A 26,107-nucleotide genomic window follows, 5' to 3' on the forward strand; every position below is an offset into this window, starting at 1 on the left:
AGAGAGCCTGTCCCTGCAGGTGAGGGAGGGAGGATCCCCCTTCGTAGCCCGCAGCGGGCCAGGCCACCAACGTGCACCGCAGGGTCTGTACGCGTAACCGGGAGTTGGGTACGGGCGTGTAGTGCACGAGCGAGCTAGGCTACGTGCCTAGGAAGCCTCATCTCGTAAGAGCGGTAAGACACCCGTGTATCCTCTTTAGGTGCAGGACGGCCTAGAGTCTGGAGCTGCAGAAGAGGCAAGGCGGAGAGGAGGGGAAAGAAGCATCTGAACGGCTAAATTGTGCCAGCAGCGCTGAGAGCGAGAGTCGCGGTGAGTCCTGGGCCACTGGGGCCCCGTTGCCTCTCTTGTGCATCCTGGGCCCTCCCTGTCTCTCCCCTGGCCCCCTCTCTTTCCTTACCTGCTGCAAAATGTTTTTTTTTTTTTTTTTTTGGCGCCCCCCCGCCCCTTCTTTCTCCATCTTGCTCTGAGTGGCTCCCTGCCTCCCCGTCTTTTCAGGCCTCCCTCTCTCTGTCCTGTAGCCTGTGGCTACTTGTTCTTTCTCCGCCTCTCTCTGCCTGGCTCTGGCTCCGTTTTTATTTTTTTATTCCTCCTGCTCTGTCCTGTAGCCTGTCGGTATTTTGTCTTTCTCTGGCCCTCTTGGTCTGACTCCGTGTGTTACCGAAAAACGCGGTAAAATCGGAAACAACTCCTCAACGCCGATTTAGTATTAAAGAGCAGGCGTTCTTTATTCACGGCGCCGGATGCACGGGGGATCGCTCCTCCTGGCGTGCGTACCTCACACACCTTTCCCGTAGAATTTGTAGATCAAAATTTTACGTATTCATACATATTCATTATCGTCCTGTCTACTGATCGGTACAAACTGGCTCGTTCCATATGTAAATCACTGCGCAGGCTCGGTGGTGGTCCGTGAGTCGGTGGTCGCGATCTCCCCCTGCCAGAATTGCCTTTTACCTTGGCTCTTAATCTTGGCAGTCTTGGCTAGTTTTCTCAGTGCGCTACACGAAACCGCGTTTTGTCATCCTTTTCTGACAGAAGCACGTTGTCTGTTGTTCTGCTGACATTAACGATCGCCTAGGGACTAAAATGCAGATCGACAGATGCGCTGATTCGTACGCTCCGTGTTCCCGTAATGGAACACCGTCTCTGGTTGGTTGACTTCATCGCTTTGGTTACACCTGTTCCTGTTGTTCAGTTTCTTCTTTTTTGGCTTTGTGTGATTCTCTCTGTGATTCTGTTTTTCTCTGCCTCGCTTTTCCCAGCTCCCCGTCCCTCACTTTGAATACCCGTTATCCTTCACCAGCTCACTCTCCCTTGGTTGCCATCCCCGTTTCTGAGTTCCTCCTGCTTTGCCACGTAGCCCGTGACTTTTTTCTTAATCTCTCTCTGTCTGCCTCAACGCTCCCGCCGCGCTTTTTAGTTCGTCTGCTCTGCTCTGTACCCTGCTACTGTTCTTGCCTTTCTGAGTTCTTCTCTGTCCAGCTCCCTTTCCCTATTCTCGAATTCCTGTTCTTCCTGCACCCGCCGCTGTTCCCTGTGATCTCCGTCTCTCTCTGTCCAGCTCCCTGTCCCTAGGTTTTAATTCCTGCCTCTGCCCGCCGTAGCCCGTCTAGATTTTTCTCTCGGCCTCTCTCTCTGTCCGGCTCCCCCTCTCTGTGTTCTAATTCCACGTTCTCTGTCACGTAGACCCGTGCTGTTTGTTTGTCCTCATCTCTCTCTGTCCAGCTCCTTGCTGCTATGTTTTATTTCTTCCCTCTCTGTCTGTCTTTGTAGCCCATTGCCGTTGTTTGTTTTTTTTTTTTTTCCTACTTGTTTCTTCATGTGTCTCTGTCTGCCTCCCAGTGCCTGATCTTTAATTCCTCCTTCCCTGTAGGCCGCTGTTCCTTTTCTCCATTCTACATTGTGTTCTCTTTGGTCTCCTGTTCTTATTCATCGATTCCCTCCTCGCCGCCCTGTGGCCTGTCCCCATTTTATTGTTGCGCCTCTCTCCCTCTCTCTGGCTTCTTGCCCCTGTTTTGAAAATTCCTCCCTCTCTTCTCTCTTCCCTGTTGGCCGTGTGATCTTCAGCCTTTCTCCATCTCTTTCTGCCCAGCTCTCTGTGTCTATTCATTAATTCTTCCCTCTCTGCCCTGTAGCCTGTAGCTTTTGTCCTTTCTCCATCTTGCTGTCTCTGGCTTCCCCATGACCCTGTTTTAGAATTGTTTCTCTCTCCTTTCTGTACGCATTGCGATTCCTTTTGCTCCCCATCGCCCTTTGTTTTGGGTGGTTTTTTGTTGTTTTTCTGGCTCCCTGTCCCTAATTCTTAATTCTCTGCCTTCTCATGCTCTGTACCACGTAGCCCCATGGTTTGTTTTGTGGTGTTCCCTCCCCGGCCCCTTCCCTCCGTTGTTGGCTGTCTCGGCTCCCTGTCCCCGTGGCTTCATTCTTCCCTCTCTGCCCTGTTCTTGTCGCTTGTCTTGTCTGTCTCCATCGCGCTCGGTCCAGCTTCCTGCCCCTATTCTTCTTTCCTCCCTCGCTGTCGTGCTGCCTGCCCCAGGTTCTCTGTGCGTCTCCAGCCTGCTCCTCTTCCTTCTTTGTTGGTCTGTGTCCTGCTCTTCCCCCCTCTTTCTGCTGCCTCTCTTCCCCTCTCTCTGCTGCTTGTATCTCCACCTCCGTCAGGCTCCCTGTCCTTCTCTGGCCGTCCTGTTCCCTGCCTCGTGCCTTCTCACTACACGCACACACGCCCCCCCGCCCCCGTCCAGCCGGCTGCCGCTCTTCTCTTCTCTCTTCCTACTGTCCTGTGCCCTGCTCCTCACCTTTGGTGGCCTCCCCCTCTGCCCAGCAGCCCGTCGCTCCAGGAGCCAGGCGACGGACGGTCCCTTCCCTGCCAAACGCGGACAAGCGCGTGCCGTGGTTCAGCCCCAGCTGGCAACTCTGCACCAGGGAGCTGCTTGCTCGCTCCACCCTCAGTGGGCTGGGGGAGAGAGCTGGAAGGGTAAAAGTGAGAAAAATCATGGGTTGAGATCAAGACTGTTTAATAGGTAAAGCAAAAGCTGTGCGTGGAAGCAAAGCAAGGAATTAATTCACTCCTCCTTTTCGGCGGGCAGGTGTTGAGCCACCTCTGGGAAAGCAGGGCTCTGTCATGTGTCATGGTTACTTAGGGAGAGAAATGCCGTAGCCCCCCCCCCCCCCCCCCAAGGACTCCCCCTTCTTCCCCCAGCTGCGTGTGCTGAGCATGATGTCAAATGGTATGGAATATCCCTTTGGTCAGTTAGCTGGGAAAGCTTTCCCAGCTGTCCCAGCCTACTTGCTGGTGGGGCACTGAGAGAACCAGAAGAGGCCCTGACTGTGGAAGCAGTGCTCAGCAAGAACCAAAACATCTCTACATTATTAACGGTGTTTTGAGCATAAATCCAAAACGTATCCCTTCCTAGCTACTGTGGAGAAAATGAGCACTATCCCAGCCACCACCAGCTCCGTGCGGCTGCGGCAACGGCGGCCGAGGTGGCCTTGGGGCAGGGGGAGCGTTGGGGACCCTGAGCCACGAATCGCTCCTGGGACTTGTTACGTGCGCGCCTGCACAAACACCTGCCCTCTCCTTTGGCCTGAGGGCTGCGTTTGCGCTCCCTTGGCGTGGGGCAAGGGGCTGTGACGGAGCCCAGGGGAGGAGGTGGTGCACTGTGGGGGTGAGGGGAGGGGGCCCCCCGTTGCTGCTGCGCCTCAGCTGTGGGCGGGGTCTGGCTGGAGGAGCCCCAGGTGCGGGCAGTGGGGCTGGCGGTGCCGGCTCCTCCCTGGAAAAGGGGTGGTGCCCTGCTCCGGGGGGCCAGTGTGAGCCGAGGGCGGGGCGGAGCGGAGCTGTGGCCGAGCGTCAGCGGGCTGCGAGTGTAGCGAGGGGGGAGGTGAGCGGGGGCTGGGTGGGGGGCCGCTGCGTGCCGGGTCAAGCCCCGAGGAGGGCTGCGGCGGGGCAGCGGCGGGTCGGAGCGGGCGGTGGGGAGAGCGAGGCTGTGCTGAGGGCTCGGTGGGGCTTCCGGGTGCATCGGCGGGAGGGACGGTGCCCCGCAGGGTGAGAGAGCGGGGAGGGCGGGCTCGCGGCGTGCCGGGAGCTGTGGTGGTGCGTCTGCCGGCTGGGCGGGCGGCCGTGTTGTGGCGCAGAGCATGGCGGGAGCTGTAGTCCTTGTGTCGGGGGGCTGCCGGGCGGCCGTGTTGTGCCGCAGAGCATGCCGGGAGCTGTAGTCCTTGTGTCGGGGGGCTGCCGGGCGGCCGTGTTGTGCCGCAGAGCATGCCGGGAGCTGTAGTCCTTGTGTCGGGGGGCTGCCGGGCGGCCGTGTTGTGGCGCAGAGCGTGCCGGGAGCTGTAGTCCTGGCGCAGTGGCTGCCGGGCGGCCGTGTTGTGGCGCAGAGCATGCCGGGAGCTGTAGTCCTGGCGCAGTGGCTGCCGGCCCTGTCACGTGGCTCGCCGGGGCGCGGCGGGAGGCGCGGTGTTCCGGCGCTCGGGTGCCGGGCGGCCGTGCCGCGTACGGTAGGCGCGGTGTATTTTTGGGGTTGGATTCGTGTTGATTTCTGGGGGCTTCCAGGTGCGGCCGCTCCCCGAGAAGCGGTGAGTTCCCCGGGAGCTGACAGAAGGGAAGAGGGAAAGGAGGAGGACCTTTTCCCCCTGCCCAGGGCGCAGATGATGGCCGCCGCCTCCCCGGCTCACCGGAGCTGCCGCTCAGCCTCCCCTGGCCCCCCCCTTGCCCCGTGCGCCTGCCCCCAGCCCCGGCACCTCCCCTGAAGCGTGCTGCGTAGCCCTTGGCCGCCCCCAGGCCCTGTCGTGAAGGCAGCGAGCCGGCCCTCGAGCGCACTGGATTCCCCCTCGGCGCAGGGGCCCTTAGCAGTAGCGCGGGGAAGGGGCGGTGTGTCCAGAAGCCCCTGCGCAAGGAGGGGCTTTGGCCAGGGTCGATCGACGGTAATGACGGTCGCTGTTTCTTCTTTCCCTCTCGCAGAGACCGTGCTGAGGACGTGGTTGTCTGTCCTTCCCCCGGGGATGCCGTTGACTGCGGCCGTCTCAGGCTTGCGTGGCTTCTCTCTGCCCGGCGTTGCCATCCTCGCAGCGCGGGGGTGAAAAGGGACACACAGAGCCCTTCCCGGCTGTGGACAGGAGCTGCCTCGGCTGAAGCTGGAGACGCCAACGAAAGGTAAAGCAGCAGAAACTGAAGGCGCTCTGGCTGCCAGCTGCCTTCCTGCCGCAGGCAAGAGAGAGCCTGTCCCTGCAGGTGAGGGAGGGAGGATCCCCCTTCGTAGCCCGCAGCGGGCCAGGCCACCAACGTGCACCGCAGGGTCTGTACGCGTAACCGGGAGTTGGGTACGGGCGTGTAGTGCACGAGCGAGCTAGGCTACGTGCCTAGGAAGCCTCATCTCGTAAGAGCGGTAAGACACCCGTGTATCCTCTTTAGGTGCAGGACGGCCTAGAGTCTGGAGCTGCAGAAGAGGCAGGGCGGAGAGGAGGGGAAAGAAGCATCTGAACGGCTAAATTGTGCCAGCAGCGCTGAGAGCGAGAGTCGCGGTGAGTCCTGGGCCACTGGGGCCCCGTTGCCTCTCTTGTGCATCCTGGGCCCTCCCTGTCTCTCCCCTGGCCCCCTCTCTTTCCTTACCTGCTGCAAAATGTTTTTTTTTTTTTTTTTTTTGGCGCCCCCCCGCCCCTTCTTTCTCCATCTTGCTCTGAGTGGCTCCCTGCCTCCCCGTCTTTTCAGGCCTCCCTCTCTCTGTCCTGTAGCCTGTGGCTACTTGTTCTTTCTCCGCCTCTCTCTGCCTGGCTCTGGCTCCGTTTTTATTTTTTTATTCCTCCTGCTCTGTCCTGTAGCCTGTCGGTATTTTGTCTTTCTCTGGCCCTCTTGGTCTGACTCCCTGTGTTACCGAAAAACGCGGTAAAATCGGAAACAACTCCTCAACGCCGATTTAGTATTAAAGAGCAGGCGTTCTTTATTCACGGCGCCGGATGCACGGGGGATCGCTCCTCCTGGCGTGCGTACCTCACACACCTTTCCCGTAGAATTTGTAGATCAAAATTTTACGTATTCATACATATTCATTATCGTCCTGTCTACTGATCGGTACAAACTGGCTCGTTCCATATGTAAATCACTGCGCAGGCTCGGTGGTGGTCCGTGAGTCGGTGGTCGCGATCTCCCCCTGCCAGAATTGCCTTTTACCTTGGCTCTTAATCTTGGCAGTCTTGGCTAGTTTTCTCAGTGCGCTACACGAAACCGCGTTTTGTCATCCTTTTCTGACAGAAGCACGTTGTCTGTTGTTCTGCTGACATTAATGATCGCCTAGGGACTAAAATGCAGATCGACAGATGCGCTGATTCGTACGCTCCGTGTTCCCGTAATGGAACACCGTCTCTGGTTGGTTGACTTCATCGCTTTGGTTACACCTGTTCCTGTTGTTCAGTTTCTTCTTTTTTGGCTTTGTGTGATTCTCTCTGTGATTCTGTTTTTCTCTGCCTCGCTTTTCCCAGCTCCCCGTCCCTCACTTTGAATACCCGTTATCCTTCACCAGCTCACTCTCCCTTGGTTGCCATCCCCGTTTCTGAGTTCCTCCTGCTTTGCCACGTAGCCCGTGACTTTTTTCTTAATCTCTCTCTGTCTGCCTCAACGCTCCCGCCGCGCTTTTTAGTTCGTCTGCTCTGCTCTGTACCCTGCTACTGTTCTTGCCTTTCTGAGTTCTTCTCTGTCCAGCTCCCTTTCCCTATTCTCGAATTCCTGTTCTTCCTGCACCCGCCGCTGTTCCCTGTGATCTCCGTCTCTCTCTGTCCAGCTCCCTGTCCCTAGGTTTTAATTCCTGCCTCTGCCCGCCGTAGCCCGTCTAGATTTTTCTCTCGGCCTCTCTCTCTGTCCGGCTCCCCCTCTCTGTGTTCTAATTCCACGTTCTCTGTCACGTAGACCCGTGCTGTTTGTTTGTCCTCATCTCTCTCTGTCCAGCTCCTTGCTGCTATGTTTTATTTCTTCCCTCTCTGTCTGTCTTTGTAGCCCATTGCCGTTGTTTGTTTTTTTTTTTTTCCTACTTGTTTCTTCATGTGTCTCTGTCTGCCTCCCAGTGCCTGATCTTTAATTCCTCCTTCCCTGTAGGCTGCTGTTCCTTTTCTCCATTCTACATTGTGTTCTCTTTGGTCTCCTGTTCTTATTCATCGATTCCCTCCTCGCCGCCCTGTGGCCTGTCCCCATTTTATTGTTGCGCCTCTCTCCCTCTCTCTGGCTTCTTGCCCCTGTTTTGAAAATTCCTCCCTCTCTTCTCTCTTCCCTGTTGGCCGTGTGATCTTCAGCCTTTCTCCATCTCTTTCTGCCCAGCTCTCTGTGTCTATTCATTAATTCTTCCCTCTCTGCCCTGTAGCCTGTAGCTTTTGTCCTTTCTCCATCTTGCTGTCTCTGGCTTCCCCATGACCCTGTTTTAGAATTGTTTCTCTCTCCTTTCTGTACGCATTGCGATTCCTTTTGCTCCCCATCGCCCTTTGTTTTGGGTGGTTTTTTGTTGTTGTTCTGGCTCCCTGTCCCTAATTCTTAATTCTCTGCCTTCTCATGCTCTGTACCACGTAGCCCCATGGTTTGTTTTGTGGTGTTCCCTCCCCGGCCCCTTCCCTCCGTTGTTGGCTGTCTCGGCTCCCTGTCCCCGTGGCTTCATTCTTCCCTCTCTGCCCTGTTCTTGTCGCTTGTCTTGTCTGTCTCCATCGCGCTCGGTCCAGCTTCCTGCCCCTATTCTTCTTTCCTCCCTCGCTGTCGTGCTGCCTGCCCCAGGTTCTTTGTGCGTCTCCAGCTTGCTCCTCTTCCTTCTTTGTTGGTCTGTGTCCTGCTCTTCCCCTCTCTCTGCTGCCTCTCTTCCCCTCTCTCTGCTGCCTCTCTTCCCCTCTCTCTGCTGCCTCTCTTCCCCTCTCTCTGCTGCCTCTCTTCCCCTCTCTCTGCTGCCTCTCTTCCCCTCTCTCTGCTGCCTCTCTTCCCCTCTCTCTGCTGCCTCTCTTCCCCTCTCTCTGCTGCCTCTCTTCCCCTCTCTCTGCTGCCTCTCTTCCCCTCTCTCTGCTGCCTCTCTTCCCCTCTCTCTGCTGCCTCTCTTCCCCTCTCTCTGCTGCCTCTCTTCCCCTCTCTCTGCTGCCTCTCTTCCCCTCTCTCTGCTGCCTCTCTTCCCCTCTCTCTGCTGCCTCTCTTCCCCTCTCTCTGCTGCTTGTATCTCCACCTCCGTCAGGCTCCCTGTCCTTCTCTGGCCGTCCTGTTCCCTGCCTCGTGCCTTCTCACTACACGCACACACGCCCCCCCGCCCCCGTCCAGCCGGCTGCCGCTCTTCTCTTCTCTCTTCCTACTGTCCTGTGCCCTGCTCCTCACCTTTGGTGGCCTCCCCCTCTGCCCAGCAGCCCGTCGCTCCAGGAGCCAGGCGACGGACGGTCCCTTCCCTGCCAAACGCGGACAAGCGCGTGCCGTGGTTCAGCCCCAGCTGGCAACTCTGCACCAGGGAGCTGCTTGCTCGCTCCACCCTCAGTGGGCTGGGGGAGAGAGCTGGAAGGGTAAAAGTGAGAAAAATCATGGGTTGAGATCAAGACTGTTTAATAGGTAAAGCAAAAGCTGTGCGTGGAAGCAAAGCAAGGAATTAATTCACTCCTCCTTTTCGGCGGGCAGGTGTTGAGCCACCTCTGGGAAAGCAGGGCTCTGTCATGTGTCATGGTTACTTAGGGAGAGAAATGCCGTAGCCCCCCCCCCCCCAAGGACTCCCCCTTCTTCCCCCAGCTGCGTGTGCTGAGCATGATGTCAAATGGTATGGAATATCCCTTTGGTCAGTTAGCTGGGAAAGCTTTCCCAGCTGTCCCAGCCTGCTTGCTGGTGGGGCACTGAGAGAACCAGAAGAGGCCCTGACTGTGGAAGCAGTGCTCAGCAAGAACCAAAACATCTCTACATTATTAACGGTGTTTTGAGCATAAATCCAAAACGTATCCCTTCCTAGCTACTGTGGAGAAAATGAGCACTATCCCAGCCACCACCAGCTCCGTGCGGCTGCGGCAACGGCGGCCGAGGTGGCCTTGGGGCAGGGGGAGCGTTGGGGACCCTGAGCCACGAATCGCTCCTGGGACTTGTTCCGTGCGCGCCTGCACCAACACCTGCCCTCTCCTTTGGCCTGAGGGCTGCGTTTGCGCTCCCTTGGCGTGGGGCAAGGGGCTGTGACGGAGCCCAGGGGAGGAGGTGGTGCACTGTGGGGGTGAGGGGAGGGGGCCCCCCGTTGCTGCTGCGCCTCAGCTGTGGGCGGGGTCTGGCTGGAGGAGCCCCAGGTGCGGGCAGTGGGGCTGGCGGTGCCGGCTCCTCCCTGGAAAAGGGGTGGTGCCCTGCTCCGGGGGGCCAGTGTGAGCCGAGGGCGGAGCGGAGCGGAGCTGTGGCCGAGCGTCAGCGGGCTGCGAGTGTAGCGAGGGAGGAGGTGAGCGGGGGCTGGGTGGGGGGCCGCTGCGTGCCGGGTCAAGCCCCGAGGAGGGCTGCGGCGGGGCAGCGGCGGGTCGGAGCGGGCGGTGGGGAGAGCGAGGCTGTGCTGAGGGCTCGGTGGGGCTTCCGGGTGCATCGGCGGGAGGGACGGTGCCCCGCAGGGTGAGAGAGCGGGGAGGGCGGGCTCGCGGCGTGCCGGGAGCTGCGGTGGTGCGTCTGCCGGCTGGGCGGGCGGCCATGTTGTGGCGCAGAGCGTGCCGGGAGCTGTAGTCCTTGTGTCGGGGGGCTGCCGGGCGGCCGTGTTGTGCCGCAGAGCATGGCGGGAGCTGTAGTCCTTGTGTCGGGGGGCTGCCGGGCGGCCGTGTTGTGGCGCAGAGCGTGCCGGGAGCTGTAGTCCTTGTGGCGGGGGGCTGCCGGGCGGCCGTGTTGTGGCGCAGAGCATGGCGGGAGCTGTAGTCCTTGTGGCGGGGGGCTGCCGGGCGGCCGTGTTGTGGCGCAGAGCATGGCGGGAGCTGTAGTCCTGGCGCAGTGGCTGCCGGGCGGCCGTGTTGTGGCGCAGAGCGTGCCGGGAGCTGTAGTCCTGGCGCAGTGGCTGCCGGCCCTGTCACGTGGCTCGCCGGGGCGCGGCGGGAGGCGCGGTGTTCCGGCGCTCGGGTGCCGGGCGGCCGTGCCGCGTACGGTAGGCGCGGTGTATTTTTGGGGTTGGATTCGTGTTGATTTCTGGGGGCTTCCAGGTGCGGCCGCTCCCCGAGAAGCGGTGAGTTCCCCGGGAGCTGACAGAAGGGAAGAGGGAAAGGAGGAGGACCTTTTCCCCCTGCCCAGGGCGCAGACGATGGCCGCCGCCTCCCCGGCTCACCGGAGCTGCCGCTCAGCCTCCCCTGGCCCCCCCTTGCCCCGTGCGCCTGCCCCCAGCCCCGGCACCTCCCCTGAAGCGTGCTGCGTAGCCCTTGGCCGCCCCCAGGCCCTGTCGTGAAGGCAGCGAGCCGGCCCTCGAGCGCACTGGATTCCCCCTCGGCGCAGGGGCCCTTAGCAGTAGCGCGGGGAAGGAGCGGTGTGTCCAGAAGCCCCTGCGCAAGGAGGGGCTTTGGCCAGGGTCGATCGACGGTAATGACGGTCGCTGTTTCTTCTTTCCCTCTCGCAGAGACCGTGCTGAGGACGTGGTTGTCTGTCCTTCCCCCGGGGATGCCGTTGACTGCGGCCGTCTCAGGCTTGCGTGGCTTCTCTCTGCCCGGCGTTGCCATCCTCGCAGCGCGGGGGTGAAAAGGGACACACAGAGCCCTTCCCGGCTGTGGACAGGAGCTGCCTCGGCTGAAGCTGGAGACGCCAACGAAAGGTAAAGCAGCAGAAACTGAAGGCGCTCTGGCTGCCAGCTGCCTTCCTGCCGCAGGCAAGAGAGAGCCTGTCCCTGCAGGTGAGGGAGGGAGGATCCCCCTTCGTAGCCCGCAGCGGGCCAGGCCACCAACGTGCACCGCAGGGTCTGTACGCGTAACCGGGAGTTGGGTACGGGCGTGTAGTGCACGAGCGAGCTAGGCTACGTGCCTAGGAAGCCTCATCTCGTAAGAGCGGTAAGACACCCGTGTATCCTCTTTAGGTGCAGGACGGCCTAGAGTCTGGAGCTGCAGAAGAGGCAGGGCGGAGAGGAGGGGAAAGAAGCATCTGAACGGCTAAATTGTGCCAGCAGCGCTGAGAGCGAGAGTCGCGGTGAGTCCTGGGCCACTGGGGCCCCGTTGCCTCTCTTGTGCATCCTGGGCCCTCCCTGTCTCTCCCCTGGCCCCCTCTCTTTCCTTACCTGCTGCAAAATGTTTTTTTTTTTTTTTTTTTGGCGCCCCCCCGCCCCTTCTTTCTCCATCTTGCTCTGAGTGGCTCCCTGCCTCCCCGTCTTTTCAGGCCTCCCTCTCTCTGTCCTGTAGCCTGTGGCTACTTGTTCTTTCTCCGCCTCTCTCTGCCTGGCTCTGGCTCCGTTTTTATTTTTTTATTCCTCCTGCTCTGTCCTGTAGCCTGTCGGTATTTTGTCTTTCTCTGGCCCTCTTGGTCTGACTCCCTGTGTTACCGAAAAACGCGGTAAAATCGGAAACAACTCCTCAACGCCGATTTAGTATTAAAGAGCAGGCGTTCTTTATTCACGGCGCCGGATGCACGGGGGATCGCTCCTCCTGGCGTGCGTACCTCACACACCTTTCCCGTAGAATTTGTAGATCAAAATTTTACGTATTCATACATATTCATTATCGTCCTGTCTACTGATCGGTACAAACTGGCTCGTTCCGTATGTAAATCACTGCGCAGGCTCGGTGGTGGTCCGTGAGTCGGTGGTCGCGATCTCCCCCTGCCAGAATTGCCTTTTACCTTCTTGGCTCTTAATCTTGGCAGTCTTGGCTAGTTTTCTCAGTGCGCTACACGAAACCGCGTTTTGTCATCCTTTTCTGACAGAAGCACGTTGTCTGTTGTTCTGCTGACATTAATGATCGCCTAGGGACTAAAATGCAGATCGACAGATGCGCTGATTCGTACGCTCCGTGTTCCCGTAATGGAACACCGTCTCTGGTTGGTTGACTTCATCGCTTTGGTTACACCTGTTCCTGTTGTTCAGTTTCTTCTTTTTTGGCTTTGTGTGATTCTCTCTGTGATTCTGTTTTTCTCTGCCTCGCTTTTCCCAGCTCCCCGTCCCTCACTTTGAATACCCGTTATCCTTCACCAGCTCACTCTCCCTTGGTTGCCATCCCCGTTTCTGAGTTCCTCCTGCTTTGCCACGTAGCCCGTGACTTTTTTCTTAATCTCTCTCTGTCTGCCTCAACGCTCCCGCCGCGCTTTTTAGTTCGTCTGCTCTGCTCTGTACCCTGCTACTGTTCTTGCCTTTCTGAGTTCTTCTCTGTCCAGCTCCCTTTCCCTATTCTCGAATTCCTGTTCTTCCTGCACCCGCCGCTGTTCCCTGTGATCTCCGTCTCTCTCTGTCCAGCTCCCTGTCCCTAGGTTTTAATTCCTGCCTCTGCCCGCCGTAGCCCGTCTAGATTTTTCTCTCGGCCTCTCTCTCTGTCCGGCTCCCCCTCTCTGTGTTCTAATTCCACGTTCTCTGTCACGTAGACCCGTGCTGTTTGTTTGTCCTCATCTCTCTCTGTCCAGCTCCTTGCTGCTATGTTTTATTTCTTCCCTCTCTGTCTGTCTTTGTAGCCCATTGCCGTTGTTTGTTTTTTTTTTTTTTTCCTACTTGTTTCTTCATGTGTCTCTGTCTGCCTCCCAGTGCCTGATCTTTAATTCCTCCTTCCCTGTAGGCCGCTGTTCCTTTTCTCCATTCTACATTGTGTTCTCTTTGGTCTCCTGTTCTTATTCATCGATTCCCTCCTCGCCGCCCTGTGGCCTGTCCCCATTTTATTGTTGCGCCTCTCTCCCTCTCTCTGGCTTCTTGCCCCTGTTTTGAAAATTCCTCCCTCTCTTCTCTCTTCCCTGTTGGCCGTGTGATCTTCAGCCTTTCTCCATCTCTTTCTGCCCAGCTCTCTGTGTCTATTCATTAATTCTTCCCTCTCTGCCCTGTAGCCTGTAGCTTTTGTCCTTTCTCCATCTTGCTGTCTCTGGCTTCCCCATGACCCTGTTTTAGAATTGTTTCTCTCTCCTTTCTGTACGCATTGCGATTCCTTTTGCTCCCCATCGCCCTTTGTTTTGGGTGGTTTTTTGTTGTTTTTCTGGCTCCCTGTCCCTAATTCTTAATTCTCTGCCTTCTCATGCTCTGTACCACGTAGCCCCATGGTTTGTTTTGTGGTGTTCCCTCCCCGGCCCCTTCCCTCCGTTGTTGGCTGTCTCGGCTCCCTGTCCCCGTGGCTTCATTCTTCCCTCTCTGCCCTGTTCTTGTCGCTTGTCTTGTCTGTCTCCATCGCGCTCGGTCCAGCTTCCTGCCCCTATTCTTCTTTCCTCCCTCGCTGTCGTGCTGCCTGCCCCAGGTTCTCTGTGCGTCTCCAGCCTGCTCCTCTTCCTTCTTTGTTGGTCTGTGTCCTGCTCTTCCCCCCTCTTTCTGCTGCCTCTCTTCCCCTCTCTCTGCTGCTTGTATCTCCACCTCCGTCAGGCTCCCTGTCCTTCTCTGGCCGTCCTGTTCCCTGCCTCGTGCCTTCTCACTACACGCACACACGCCCCCCCGCCCCCGTCCAGCCGGCTGCCGCTCTTCTCTTCTCTTCTCTCTTCCTACTGTCCTGTGCCCTGCTCCTCACCTTTGGTGGCCTCCCCCTCTGCCCAGCAGCCCGTCGCTCCAGGAGCCAGGCGACGGACGGTCCCTTCCCTGCCAAACGCGGACAAGCGCGTGCCGTGGTTCAGCCCCAGCTGGCAACTCTGCACCAGGGAGCTGCTTGCTCGCTCCACCCTCAGTGGGCTGGGGGAGAGAGCTGGAAGGGTAAAAGTGAGAAAAATCATGGGTTGAGATCAAGACTGTTTAATAGGTAAAGCAAAAGCTGTGCGTGGAAGCAAAGCAAGGAATTAATTCACTCCTCCTTTTCGGCGGGCAGGTGTTGAGCCACCTCTGGGAAAGCAGGGCTCTGTCATGTGTCATGGTTACTTAGGGAGAGAAATGCCGTAGCCCCCCCCCCCCCCCCCAAGGACTCCCCCTTCTTCCCCCAGCTGCGTGTGCTGAGCATGATGTCAAATGGTATGGAATATCCCTTTGGTCAGTTAGCTGGGAAAGCTTTCCCAGCTGTCCCAGCCTACTTGCTGGTGGGGCACTGAGAGAACCAGAAGAGGCCCTGACTGTGGAAGCAGTGCTCAGCAAGAACCAAAACATCTCTACATTATTAACGGTGTTTTGAGCATAAATCCAAAACGTATCCCTTCCTAGCTACTGTGGAGAAAATGAGCACTATCCCAGCCACCACCAGCTCCGTGCGGCTGCGGCAACGGCGGCCGAGGTGGCCTTGGGGCAGGGGGAGCGTTGGGGACCCTGAGCCACGAATCGCTCCTGGGACTTGTTACGTGCGCGCCTGCACAAACACCTGCCCTCTCCTTTGGCCTGAGGGCTGCGTTTGCGCTCCCTTGGCGTGGGGCAAGGGGCTGTGACGGAGCCCAGGGGAGGAGGTGGTGCACTGTGGGGGTGAGGGGAGGGGGCCCCCCGTTGCTGCTGCGCCTCAGCTGTGGGCGGGGTCTGGCTGGAGGAGCCCCAGGTGCGGGCAGTGGGGCTGCCGGTGCCGGCTCCTCCCTGGAAAAGGGGTGGTGCCCTGCTCCGGGGGGCCAGTGTGAGCCGAGGGCGGAGCGGGGCGGAGCTGTGGCCGAGCGTCAGCGGGCTGCGAGTGTAGCGAGGGGGGAGGTGAGCGGGGGCTGGGTGGGGGGCCGCTGCGTGCCGGGTCAAGCCCCGAGGAGGGCTGCGGCGGGGCAGCGGCGGGTCGGAGCGGGCCGGAGCGGGCGGTGGGGAGAGCGAGGCTGTGCTGAGGGCTCGGTGGGGCTTCCGGGTGCATCGGCGGGAGGGACGGTGCCCCGCAGGGTGAGAGAGCGGGGAGGGCGGGCTCGCGGCGTGGCGGGAGCTGCGGTGGTGCGTCTGCCGGCTGGGCGGGCGGCCGTGTTGTGGCGCAGAGCATGCCGGGAGCTGTAGTCCTTGTGTCGGGGGGCTGCCGGGCGGCCATGTTGTGGCGCAGAGCATGGCGGGAGCTGTAGTCCTTGTGGCGGGGGGCTGCCGGGCGGCCATGTTGTGGCGCAGAGCGTGCCGGGAGCTGTAGTCCTTGTGGCGGGGGGCTGCTGGGCGGCCGTGTTGTGGCGCAGAGCATGGCGGGAGCTGTAGTCCTTGTGGCGGGGGGCTGCCGGGCGGCCGTGTTGTGGCGCAGAGCATGGCGGGAGCTGTAGTCCTTGCGGCGCGCGGCTGCCGGGCGGCCGTGTTGTGGCGCAGAGCATGGCGGGAGCTGTAGTCCTTGTGGCGGGGGGCTGCCGGGCGGCCGTGTTGTGGCGCAGAGCATGGCGGGAGCTGTAGTCCTGGCGCAGTGGCTGCCGGGCGGCCGTGTTGTGGCGCAGAGCGTGCCGGGAGCTGTAGTCCTGGCGCAGTGGCTGCCGGCCCTGTCACGTGGCTCGCCGGGGCGCGGCGGGAGGCGCGGTGTTCCGGCGCTCGGGTGCCGGGCGGCCGTGCCGCGTACGGTAGGCGCGGTGTATTTTTGGGGTTGGATTCGTGTTGATTTCTGGGGGCTTCCAGGTGCGGCCGCTCCCCGAGAAGCGGTGAGTTCCCCGGGAGCTGACAGAAGGGAAGAGGGAAAGGAGGAGGACCTTTTCCCCCTGCCCAGGGCGCAGACGATGGCCGCCGCCTCCCCGGCTCACCGGAGCTGCCGCTCAGCCTCCCCTGGCCCCCCCCTTGCCCCGTGCGCCTGCCCCCAGCCCCGGCACCTCCCCTGAAGCGTGCTGCGTAGCCCTTGGCCGCCCCCAGGCCCTGTCGTGAAGGCAGCGAGCCGGCCCTCGAGCGCACTGGATTCCCCCTCGGCGCAGGGGCCCTTAGCAGTAGCGCGGGGAAGGAGCGGTGTGTCCAGAAGCCCCTGCGCAAGGAGGGGCTTTGGCCAGGGTCGATCGACGGTAATGACGGTCGCTGTTTCTTCTTTCCCTCTCGCAGAGACCGTGCTGAGGACGTGGTTGTCTGTCCTTCCCCCGGGGATGCCGTTGACTGCGGCCGTCTCAGGCTTGCGTGGCTTCTCTCTGCCCGGCGTTGCCATCCTCGCAGCGCGGGGGTGAAAAGGGACACACAGAGCCCTTCCCGGCTGTGGACAGGAGCTGCCTCGGCTGAAGCTGGAGACGCCAACGAAAGGTAAAGCAGCAGAAACTGAAGGCGCTCTGGCTGCCAGCTGCCTTCCTGCCGCAGGCAAGAGAGAGCCTGTCCCTGCAGGTGAGGGAGGGAGGATCCCCCTTCGTAGCCCGCAGCGGGCCAGGCCACCAACGTGCACCGCAGGGTCTGTACGCGTAACCGGGAGTTGGGTACGGGCGTGTAGTGCACGAGCGAGCTAGGCTACGTGCCTAGGAAGCCTCATCTCGTAAGAGCGGTAAGACACCCGTGTATCCTCTTTAGGTGCAGGACGGCCTAGAGTCTGGAGCTGCAGAAGAGGCAGGGCGGAGAGGAGGGGAAAGAAGCATCTGAACGGCTAAATTGTGCCAGCAGCGCTGAGAGCGAGAGTCGCGGTGAGTCCTGGGCCACTGGGGCCCCGTTGCCTCTCTTGTGCATCCTGGGCCCTCCCTGTCTCTCCCCTGGCCCCCTCTCTTTCCTTACCTGCTGCAAAATGTTTTTTTTTTTTTTTTTTTGGCGCCCCCCCGCCCCTTCTTTCTCCATCTTGCTCTGAGTGGCTCCCTGCCTCCCCGTCTTTTCAGGCCTCCCTCTCTCTGTCCTGTAGCCTGTGGCTACTTGTTCTTTCTCCGCCTCTCTCTGCCTGGCTCTGGCTCCGTTTTTATTTTTTTATTCCTCCTGCTCTGTCCTGTAGCCTGTCGGTATTTTGTCTTTCTCTGGCCCTCTTGGTCTGACTCCGTGTGTTACCGAAAAACGCGGTAAAATCGGAAACAACTCCTCAACGCCGATTTAGTATTAAAGAGCAGGCGTTCTTTATTCACGGCGCCGGATGCACGGGGGATCGCTCCTCCTGGCGTGCGTACCTCACACACCTTTCCCGTAGAATTTGTAGATCAAAATTTTACGTATTCATACATATTCATTATCGTCCTGTCTACTGATCGGTACAAACTGGCTCGTTCCATATGTAAATCACTGCGCAGGCTCGGTGGTGGTCCGTGAGTCGGTGGTCGCGATCTCCCCCTGCCAGAATTGCCTTTTACCTTGGCTCTTAATCTTGGCAGTCTTGGCTAGTTTTCTCAGTGCGCTACACGAAACCGCGTTTTGTCATCCTTTTCTGACAGAAGCACGTTGTCTGTTGTTCTGCTGACATTAATGATCGCCTAGGGACTAAAATGCAGATCGACAGATGCGCTGATTCGTACGCTCCGTGTTCCCGTAATGGAACACCGTCTCTGGTTGGTTGACTTCATCGCTTTGGTTACACCTGTTCCTGTTGTTCAGTTTCTTCTTTTTTGGCTTTGTGTGATTCTCTCTGTGATTCTGTTTTTCTCTGCCTCGCTTTTCCCAGCTCCCCGTCCCTCACTTTGAATACCCGTTATCCTTCACCAGCTCACTCTCCCTTGGTTGCCATCCCCGTTTCTGAGTTCCTCCTGCTTTGCCACGTAGCCCGTGACTTTTTTCTTAATCTCTCTCTGTCTGCCTCAACGCTCCCGCCGCGCTTTTTAGTTCGTCTGCTCTGCTCTGTACCCTGCTACTGTTCTTGCCTTTCTGAGTTCTTCTCTGTCCAGCTCCCTTTCCCTATTCTCGAATTCCTGTTCTTCCTGCACCCGCCGCTGTTCCCTGTGATCTCCGTCTCTCTCTGTCCAGCTCCCTGTCCCTAGGTTTTAATTCCTGCCTCTGCCCGCCGTAGCCCGTCTAGATTTTTCTCTCGGCCTCTCTCTCTGTCCGGCTCCCCCTCTCTGTGTTCTAATTCCACGTTCTCTGTCACGTAGACCCGTGCTGTTTGTTTGTCCTCATCTCTCTCTGTCCAGCTCCTTGCTGCTATGTTTTATTTCTTCCCTCTCTGTCTGTCTTTGTAGCCCATTGCCGTTGTTTGTTTTTTTTTTTTTCCTACTTGTTTCTTCATGTGTCTCTGTCTGCCTCCCAGTGCCTGATCTTTAATTCCTCCTTCCCTGTAGGCTGCTGTTCCTTTTCTCCATTCTACATTGTGTTCTCTTTGGTCTCCTGTTCTTATTCATCGATTCCCTCCTCGCCGCCCTGTGGCCTGTCCCCATTTTATTGTTGCGCCTCTCTCCCTCTCTCTGGCTTCTTGCCCCTGTTTTGAAAATTCCTCCCTCTCTTCTCTCTTCCCTGTTGGCCGTGTGATCTTCAGCCTTTCTCCATCTCTTTCTGCCCAGCTCTCTGTGTCTATTCATTAATTCTTCCCTCTCTGCCCTGTAGCCTGTAGCTTTTGTCCTTTCTCCATCTTGCTGTCTCTGGCTTCCCCATGACCCTGTTTTAGAATTGTTTCTCTCTCCTTTCTGTACGCATTGCGATTCCTTTTGCTCCCCATCGCCCTTTGTTTTGGGTGGTTTTTTGTTGTTGTTCTGGCTCCCTGTCCCTAATTCTTAATTCTCTGCCTTCTCATGCTCTGTACCACGTAGCCCCATGGTTTGTTTTGTGGTGTTCCCTCCCCGGCCCCTTCCCTCCGTTGTTGGCTGTCTCGGCTCCCTGTCCCCGTGGCTTCATTCTTCCCTCTCTGCCCTGTTCTTGTCGCTTGTCTTGTCTGTCTCCATCGCGCTCGGTCCAGCTTCCTGCCCCTATTCTTCTTTCCTCCCTCGCTGTCGTGCTGCCTGCCCCAGGTTCTTTGTGCGTCTCCAGCTTGCTCCTCTTCCTTCTTTGTTGGTCTGTGTCCTGCTCTTCCCCTCTCTCTGCTGCCTCTCTTCCCCTCTCTCTGCTGCCTCTCTTCCCCTCTCTCTGCTGCCTCTCTTCCCCTCTCTCTGCTGCCTCTCTTCCCCTCTCTCTGCTGCCTCTCTTCCCCTCTCTCTGCTGCCTCTCTTCCCCTCTCTCTGCTGCCTCTCTTCCCCTCTCTCTGCTGCCTCTCTTCCCCTCTCTCTGCTGCCTCTCTTCCCCTCTCTCTGCTGCCTCTCTTCCCCTCTCTCTGCTGCCTCTCTTCCCCTCTCTCTGCTGCCTCTCTTCCCCTCTCTCTGCTGCCTCTCTTCCCCTCTCTCTGCTGCCTCTCTTCCCCTCTCTCTGCTGCCTCTCTTCCCCTCTCTCTGCTGCCTCTCTTCCCCTCTCTCTGCTGCCTCTCTTCCCCTCTCTCTGCTGCCTCTCTTCCCCTCTCTCTGCTGCTTGTATCTCCACCTCCGTCAGGCTCCCTGTCCTTCTCTGGCCGTACTGTTCCCTGCCTCGTGCCTTCTCACTACACGCACACACGCCCCCCCGCCCCCGTCCAGCCGGCTGCCGCTCTTCTCTTCTCTCTTCCTACTGTCCTGTGCCCTGCTCCTCACCTTTGGTGGCCTCCCCCTCTGCCCAGCAGCCCGTCGCTCCAGGAGCCAGGCGACGGACGGTCCCTTCCCTGCCAAACGCGGACAAGCGCGTGCCGTGGTTCAGCCCCAGCTGGCAACTCTGCACCAGGGAGCTGCTTGCTCGCTCCACCCTCAGTGGGCTGGGGGAGAGAGCTGGAAGGGTAAAAGTGAGAAAAATCATGGGTTGAGATCAAGACTGTTTAATAGGTAAAGCAAAAGCTGTGCGTGGAAGCAAAGCAAGGAATTAATTCACTCCTCCTTTTCGGCGGGCAGGTGTTGAGCCACCTCTGGGAAAGCAGGGCTCTGTCATGTGTCATGGTTACTTAGGGAGAGAAATGCCGTAGCCCCCCCCCCCCCAAGGACTCCCCCTTCTTCCCCCAGCTGCGTGTGCTGAGCATGATGTCAAATGGTATGGAATATCCCTTTGGTCAGTTAGCTGGGAAAGCTTTCCCAGCTGTCCCAGCCTGCTTGCTGGTGGGGCACTGAGAGAACCAGAAGAGGCCCTGACTGTGGAAGCAGTGCTCAGCAAGAACCAAAACATCTCTACATTATTAACGGTGTTTTGAGCATAAATCCAAAACGTATCCCTTCCTAGCTACTGTGGAGAAAATGAGCACTATCCCAGCCACCACCAGCTCCGTGCGGCTGCGGCAACGGCGGCCGAGGTGGCCTTGGGGCAGGGGGAGCGTTGGGGACCCTGAGCCACGAATCGCTCCTGGGACTTGTTACGTGCGCGCCTGCACCAACAGCTGCCCTCTCCTTTGGCCTGAGGGCTGCGTTTGCGCTCCCTTGGCGTGGGGCAAGGGGCTGTGACGGAGCCCAGGGGAGGAGGTGGTGCACTGTGGGGGTGAGGGGAGGGGGCCCCCCGTTGCTGCTGCGCCTCAGCTGTGGGCGGGGTCTGGCTGGAGGAGCCCCAGGTGCGGGCAGTGGGGCTGCCGGTGCCGGCTCCTCCCTGGAAAAGGGGTGGTGCCCTGCTCCGGGGGGCCAGTGTGAGCCGAGGGCGGAGCGGAGCGGAGCTGTGGCCGAGCGTCAGCGGGCTGCGAGTGTAGCGAGGGGGGAGGTGAGCGGGGGCTGGGTGGGGGGCCGCTGCGTGCCGGGTCAAGCCCCGAGGAGGGCTGCGGCGGGGCAGCGGCGGGTCGGAGCGGGCGGTGGGGAGAGCGAGGCTGTGCTGAGGGCTCGGTGGGGCTTCCGGGTGCATCGGCGGGAGGGACGGTGCCCCGCAGGGTGAGAGAGCGGGGAGGGCGGGCTCGCGGCGTGCCGGGAGCTGCGGTGGTGCGTCTGCCGGCTGGGCGGGCGGCCGTGTTGTGGCGCAGAGCATGGCGGGAGCTGTAGTCCTTGTGGCGGGGGGCTGCCGGGCGGCCGTGTTGTGCCGCAGAGCATGGCGGGAGCTGTAGTCCTTGTGTCGGGGGGCTGCCGGGCGGCCGTGTTGTGGCGCAGAGCGTGCCGGGAGCTGTAGTCCTTGTGGCGGGGGGCTGCCGGGCGGCCGTGTTGTGGCGCAGAGCATGGCGGGAGCTGTAGTCCTTGTGTCGGGGGGCTGCCGGGCGGCCGTGTTGTGGCGCAGAGCGTGCCGGGAGCTGTAGTCCTTGTGTCGGGGGGCTGCCGGGCGGCCGTGTTGTGGCGCAGAGCATGGCGGGAGCTGTAGTCCTTGTGGCGGGGGGCTGCCGGGCGGCCGTGTTGTGGCGCAGAGCATGGCGGGAGCTGTAGTCCTTGTGGCGGGGGGTGCCGGGCGGCCGTGTTGTGGCGCAGAGCATGCCGGGAGCTGTAGTCCTTGTGGCGGGGGGCTGCCGGGCGGCCGTGTTGTGGCGCAGAGCATGGCGGGAGCTGTAGTCCTTGTGGCGGGGGGCTGCCGGGCGGCCGTGTTGTGCCGCAGAGCATGCCGGGAGCTGTAGTCCTGGCGCAGTGGCTGCCGGCCCTGTCACGTGGCTCGCCGGGGCGCGGCGGGAGGCGCGGTGTTCCGGCGCTCGGGTGCCGGGCGGCCGTGCCGCGTACGGTAGGCGCGGTGTATTTTTGGGGTTGGATTCGTGTTGATTTCTGGGGGCTTCCAGGTGCGGCCGCTCCCCGAGAAGCGGTGAGTTCCCCGGGAGCTGACAGAAGGGAAGAGGGAAAGGAGGAGGACCTTTTCCCCCTGCCCAGGGCGCAGACGATGGCCGCCGCCTCCCCGGCTCACCGGAGCTGCCGCTCAGCCTCCCCTGGCCCCCCCCTTGCCCCGTGCGCCTGCCCCCAGCCCCGGCACCTCCCCTGAAGCGTGCTGCGTAGCCCTTGGCCGCCCCCAGGCCCTGTCGTGAAGGCAGCGAGCCGGCCCTCGAGCGCACTGGATTCCCCCTCGGCGCAGGGGCCCTTAGCAGTAGCGCGGGGAAGGAGCGGTGTGTCCAGAAGCCCCTGCGCAAGGAGGGGCTTTGGCCAGGGTCGATCGACGGTAATGACGGTCGCTGTTTCTTCTTTCCCTCTCGCAGAGACCGTGCTGAGGACGTGGTTGTCTGTCCTTCCCCCGGGGATGCCGTTGACTGCGGCCGTCTCAGGCTTGCGTGGCTTCTCTCTGCCCGGCGTTGCCATCCTCGCAGCGCGGGGGTGAAAAGGGACACACAGAGCCCTTCCCGGCTGTGGACAGGAGCTGCCTCGGCTGAAGCTGGAGACGCCAACGAAAGGTAAAGCAGCAGAAACTGAAGGCGCTCTGGCTGCCAGCTGCCTTCCTGCCGCAGGCAAGAGAGAGCCTGTCCCTGCAGGTGAGGGAGGGAGGATCCCCCTTCGTAGCCCGCAGCGGGCCAGGCCACCAACGTGCACCGCAGGGTCTGTACGCGTAACCGGGAGTTGGGTACGGGCGTGTAGTGCACGAGCGAGCTAGGCTACGTGCCTAGGAAGCCTCATCTCGTAAGAGCGGTAAGACACCCGTGTATCCTCTTTAGGTGCAGGACGGCCTAGAGTCTGGAGCTGCAGAAGAGGCAGGGCGGAGAGGAGGGGAAAGAAGCATCTGAACGGCTAAATTGTGCCAGCAGCGCTGAGAGCGAGAGTCGCGGTGAGTCCTGGGCCACTGGGGCCCCGTTGCCTCTCTTGTGCATCCTGGGCCCTCCCTGTCTCTCCCCTGGCCCCCTCTCTTTCCTTACCTGCTGCAAAATGTTTTTTTTTTTTTTTTTTTGGCGCCCCCCCGCCCCTTCTTTCTCCATCTTGCTCTGAGTGGCTCCCTGCCTCCCCGTCTTTTCAGGCCTCCCTCTCTCTGTCCTGTAGCCTGTGGCTACTTGTTCTTTCTCCGCCTCTCTCTGCCTGGCTCTGGCTCCGTTTTTATTTTTTTATTCCTCCTGCTCTGTCCTGTAGCCTGTCGGTATTTTGTCTTTCTCTGGCCCTCTTGGTCTGACTCCCTGTGTTACCGAAAAACGCGGTAAAATCGGAAACAACTCCTCAACGCCGATTTAGTATTAAAGAGCAGGCGTTCTTTATTCACGGCGCCGGATGCACGGGGGATCGCTCCTCCTGGCGTGCGTACCTCACACACCTTTCCCGTAGAATTTGTAGATCAAAATTTTACGTATTCATACATATTCATTATCGTCCTGTCTACTGATCGGTACAAACTGGCTCGTTCCATATGTAAATCACTGCGCAGGCTCGGTGGTGGTCCGTGAGTCGGTGGTCGCGATCTCCCCCTGCCAGAATTGCCTTTTACCTTGGCTCTTAATCTTGGCAGTCTTGGCTAGTTTTCTCAGTGCGCTACACGAAACCGCGTTTTGTCATCCTTTTCTGACAGAAGCACGTTGTCTGTTGTTCTGCTGACATTAACGATCGCCTAGGGACTAAAATGCAGATCGACAGATGCGCTGATTCGTACGCTCCGTGTTCCCGTAATGGAACACCGTCTCTGGTTGGTTGACTTCATCGCTTTGGTTACACCTGTTCCTGTTGTTCAGTTTCTTCTTTTTTGGCTTTGTGTGATTCTCTCTGTGATTCTGTTTTTCTCTGCCTCGCTTTTCCCAGCTCCCCGTCCCTCACTTTGAATACCCGTTATCCTTCACCAGCTCACTCTCCCTTGGTTGCCATCCCCGTTTCTGAGTTCCTCCTGCTTTGCCACGTAGCCCGTGACTTTTTTCTTAATCTCTCTCTGTCTGCCTCAACGCTCCCGCCGCGCTTTTTAGTTCGTCTGCTCTGCTCTGTACCCTGCTACTGTTCTTGCCTTTCTGAGTTCTTCTCTGTCCAGCTCCCTTTCCCTATTCTCGAATTCCTGTTCTTCCTGCACCCGCCGCTGTTCCCTGTGATCTCCGTCTCTCTCTGTCCAGCTCCCTGTCCCTAGGTTTTAATTCCTGCCTCTGCCCGCCGTAGCCCGTCTAGATTTTTCTCTCGGCCTCTCTCTCTGTCCGGCTCCCCCTCTCTGTGTTCTAATTCCACGTTCTCTGTCACGTAGACCCGTGCTGTTTGTTTGTCCTCATCTCTCTCTGTCCAGCTCCTTGCTGCTATGTTTTATTTCTTCCCTCTCTGTCTGTCTTTGTAGCCCATTGCCGTTGTTTGTGTTTTTTTTTTTTCCTACTTGTTTCTTCATGTGTCTCTGTCTGCCTCCCAGTGCCTGATCTTTAATTCCTCCTTCCCTGTAGGCTGCTGTTCCTTTTCTCCATTCTACATTGTGTTCTCTTTGGTCTCCTGTTCTTATTCATCGATTCCCTCCTCGCCGCCCTGTGGCCTGTCCCCATTTTATTGTTGCGCCTCTCTCCCTCTCTCTGGCTTCTTGCCCCTGTTTTGAAAATTCCTCCCTCTCTTCTCTCTTCCCTGTTGGCCGTGTGATCTTCAGCCTTTCTCCATCTCTTTCTGCCCAGCTCTCTGTGTCTATTCATTAATTCTTCCCTCTCTGCCCTGTAGCCTGTAGCTTTTGTCCTTTCTCCATCTTGCTGTCTCTGGCTTCCCCATGACCCTGTTTTAGAATTGTTTCTCTCTCCTTTCTGTACGCATTGCGATTCCTTTTGCTCCCCATCGCCCTTTGTTTTGGGTGGTTTTTTGTTGTTGTTCTGGCTCCCTGTCCCTAATTCTTAATTCTCTGCCTTCTCATGCTCTGTACCACGTAGCCCCATGGTTTGTTTTGTGGTGTTCCCTCCCCGGCCCCTTCCCTCCGTTGTTGGCTGTCTCGGCTCCCTGTCCCCGTGGCTTCATTCTTCCCTCTCTGCCCTGTTCTTGTCGCTTGTCTTGTCTGTCTCCATCGCGCTCGGTCCAGCTTCCTGCCCCTATTCTTCTTTCCTCCCTCGCTGTCGTGCTGCCTGCCCCAGGTTCTTTGTGCGTCTCCAGCTTGCTCCTCTTCCTTCTTTGTTGGTCTGTGTCCTGCTCTTCCCCTCTCTCTGCTGCCTCTCTTCCCCTCTCTCTGCTGCCTCTCTTCCCCTCTCTCTGCTGCCTCTCTTCCCCTCTCTCTGCTGCCTCTCTTCCCCTCTCTCTGCTGCCTCTCTTCCCCTCTCTCTGCTGCCTCTCTTCCCCTCTCTCTGCTGCCTCTCTTCCCCTCTCTCTGCTGCCTCTCTTCCCCTCTCTCTGCTGCCTCTCTTCCCCTCTCTCTGCTGCTTGTATCTCCACCTCCGTCAGGCTCCCTGTCCTTCTCTGGCCGTCCTGTTCCCTGCCTCGTGCCTTCTCACTACACGCACACACGCCCCCCCGCCCCCGTCCAGCCGGCTGCCGCTCTTCTCTTCTCTTCTCTCTTCCTACTGTCCTGTGCCCTGCTCCTCACCTTTGGTGGCCTCCCCCTCTGCCCAGCAGCCCGTCGCTCCAGGAGCCAGGCGACGGACGGTCCCTTCCCTGCCAAACGCGGACAAGCGCGTGCCGTGGTTCAGCCCCAGCTGGCAACTCTGCACCAGGGAGCTGCTTGCTCGCTCCACCCTCAGTGGGCTGGGGGAGAGAGCTGGAAGGGTAAAAGTGAGAAAAATCATGGGTTGAGATCAAGACTGTTTAATAGGTAAAGCAAAAGCTGTGCGTGGAAGCAAAGCAAGGAATTAATTCACTCCTCCTTTTCGGCGGGCAGGTGTTGAGCCACCTCTGGGAAAGCAGGGCTCTGTCATGTGTCATGGTTACTTAGGGAGAGAAATGCCGTAGCCCCCCCCCCCCCCCCCAAGGACTCCCCCTTCTTCCCCCAGCTGCGTGTGCTGAGCATGATGTCAAATGGTATGGAATATCCCTTTGGTCAGTTAGCTGGGAAAGCTTTCCCAGCTGTCCCAGCCTACTTGCTGGTGGGGCACTGAGAGAACCAGAAGAGGCCCTGACTGTGGAAGCAGTGCTCAGCAAGAACCAAAACATCTCTACATTATTAACGGTGTTTTGAGCATAAATCCAAAACGTATCCCTTCCTAGCTACTGTGGAGAAAATGAGCACTATCCCAGCCACCACCAGCTCCGTGCGGCTGCGGCAACGGCGGCCGAGGTGGCCTTGGGGCAGGGGGAGCGTTGGGGACCCTGAGCCACGAATCGCTCCTGGGACTTGTTACGTGCGCGCCTGCACAAACACCTGCCCTCTCCTTTGGCCTGAGGGCTGCGTTTGCGCTCCCTTGGCGTGGGGCAAGGGGCTGTGACGGAGCCCAGGGGAGGAGGTGGTGCACTGTGGGGGTGAGGGGAGGGGGCCCCCCGTTGCTGCTGCGCCTCAGCTGTGGGCGGGGTCTGGCTGGAGGAGCCCCAGGTGCGGGCAGTGGGGCTGCCGGTGCCGGCTCCTCCCTGGAAAAGGGGTGGTGCCCTGCTCCGGGGGGC

General features: G+C 59.2%; 1 long non-coding RNA gene across 9 annotated transcripts in view; it reads left to right on the top strand.

Moving 5' to 3' along the window:
* The first annotated feature begins 223 nt into the window (after positions 1-223).
* The window catches only part of LOC135311025 (uncharacterized), a 55,616-nt gene continuing 29,732 nt past the window's right edge, over positions 224-26,107 (top strand). For 5 of the 9 annotated variants that reach the window (XR_010370928.1, XR_010370932.1, XR_010370929.1 and 2 more), the window contains exons 1-9: positions 224-309; positions 4,961-5,152; positions 5,411-5,520; positions 10,548-10,739; positions 10,998-11,107; positions 15,963-16,154; positions 16,413-16,522; positions 21,868-22,059; positions 22,318-22,427. This is a non-coding gene — a long non-coding RNA (uncharacterized LOC135311025). The remainder of the gene's footprint in view (positions 310-4,960; positions 5,153-5,410; positions 5,521-10,547; positions 10,740-10,997; positions 11,108-15,962; positions 16,155-16,412; positions 16,523-21,867; positions 22,060-22,317; positions 22,428-26,107) is intronic. The other 4 variants (XR_010370934.1, XR_010370931.1, XR_010370933.1 and 1 more) reach the window with 4 other exon arrangements.

Source organism: Phalacrocorax carbo, unplaced genomic scaffold (assembly GCF_963921805.1).
Source record: "Phalacrocorax carbo unplaced genomic scaffold, bPhaCar2.1 SCAFFOLD_150, whole genome shotgun sequence".
Classification (NCBI taxonomy): Eukaryota; Metazoa; Chordata; class Aves; order Suliformes; family Phalacrocoracidae; genus Phalacrocorax; species Phalacrocorax carbo.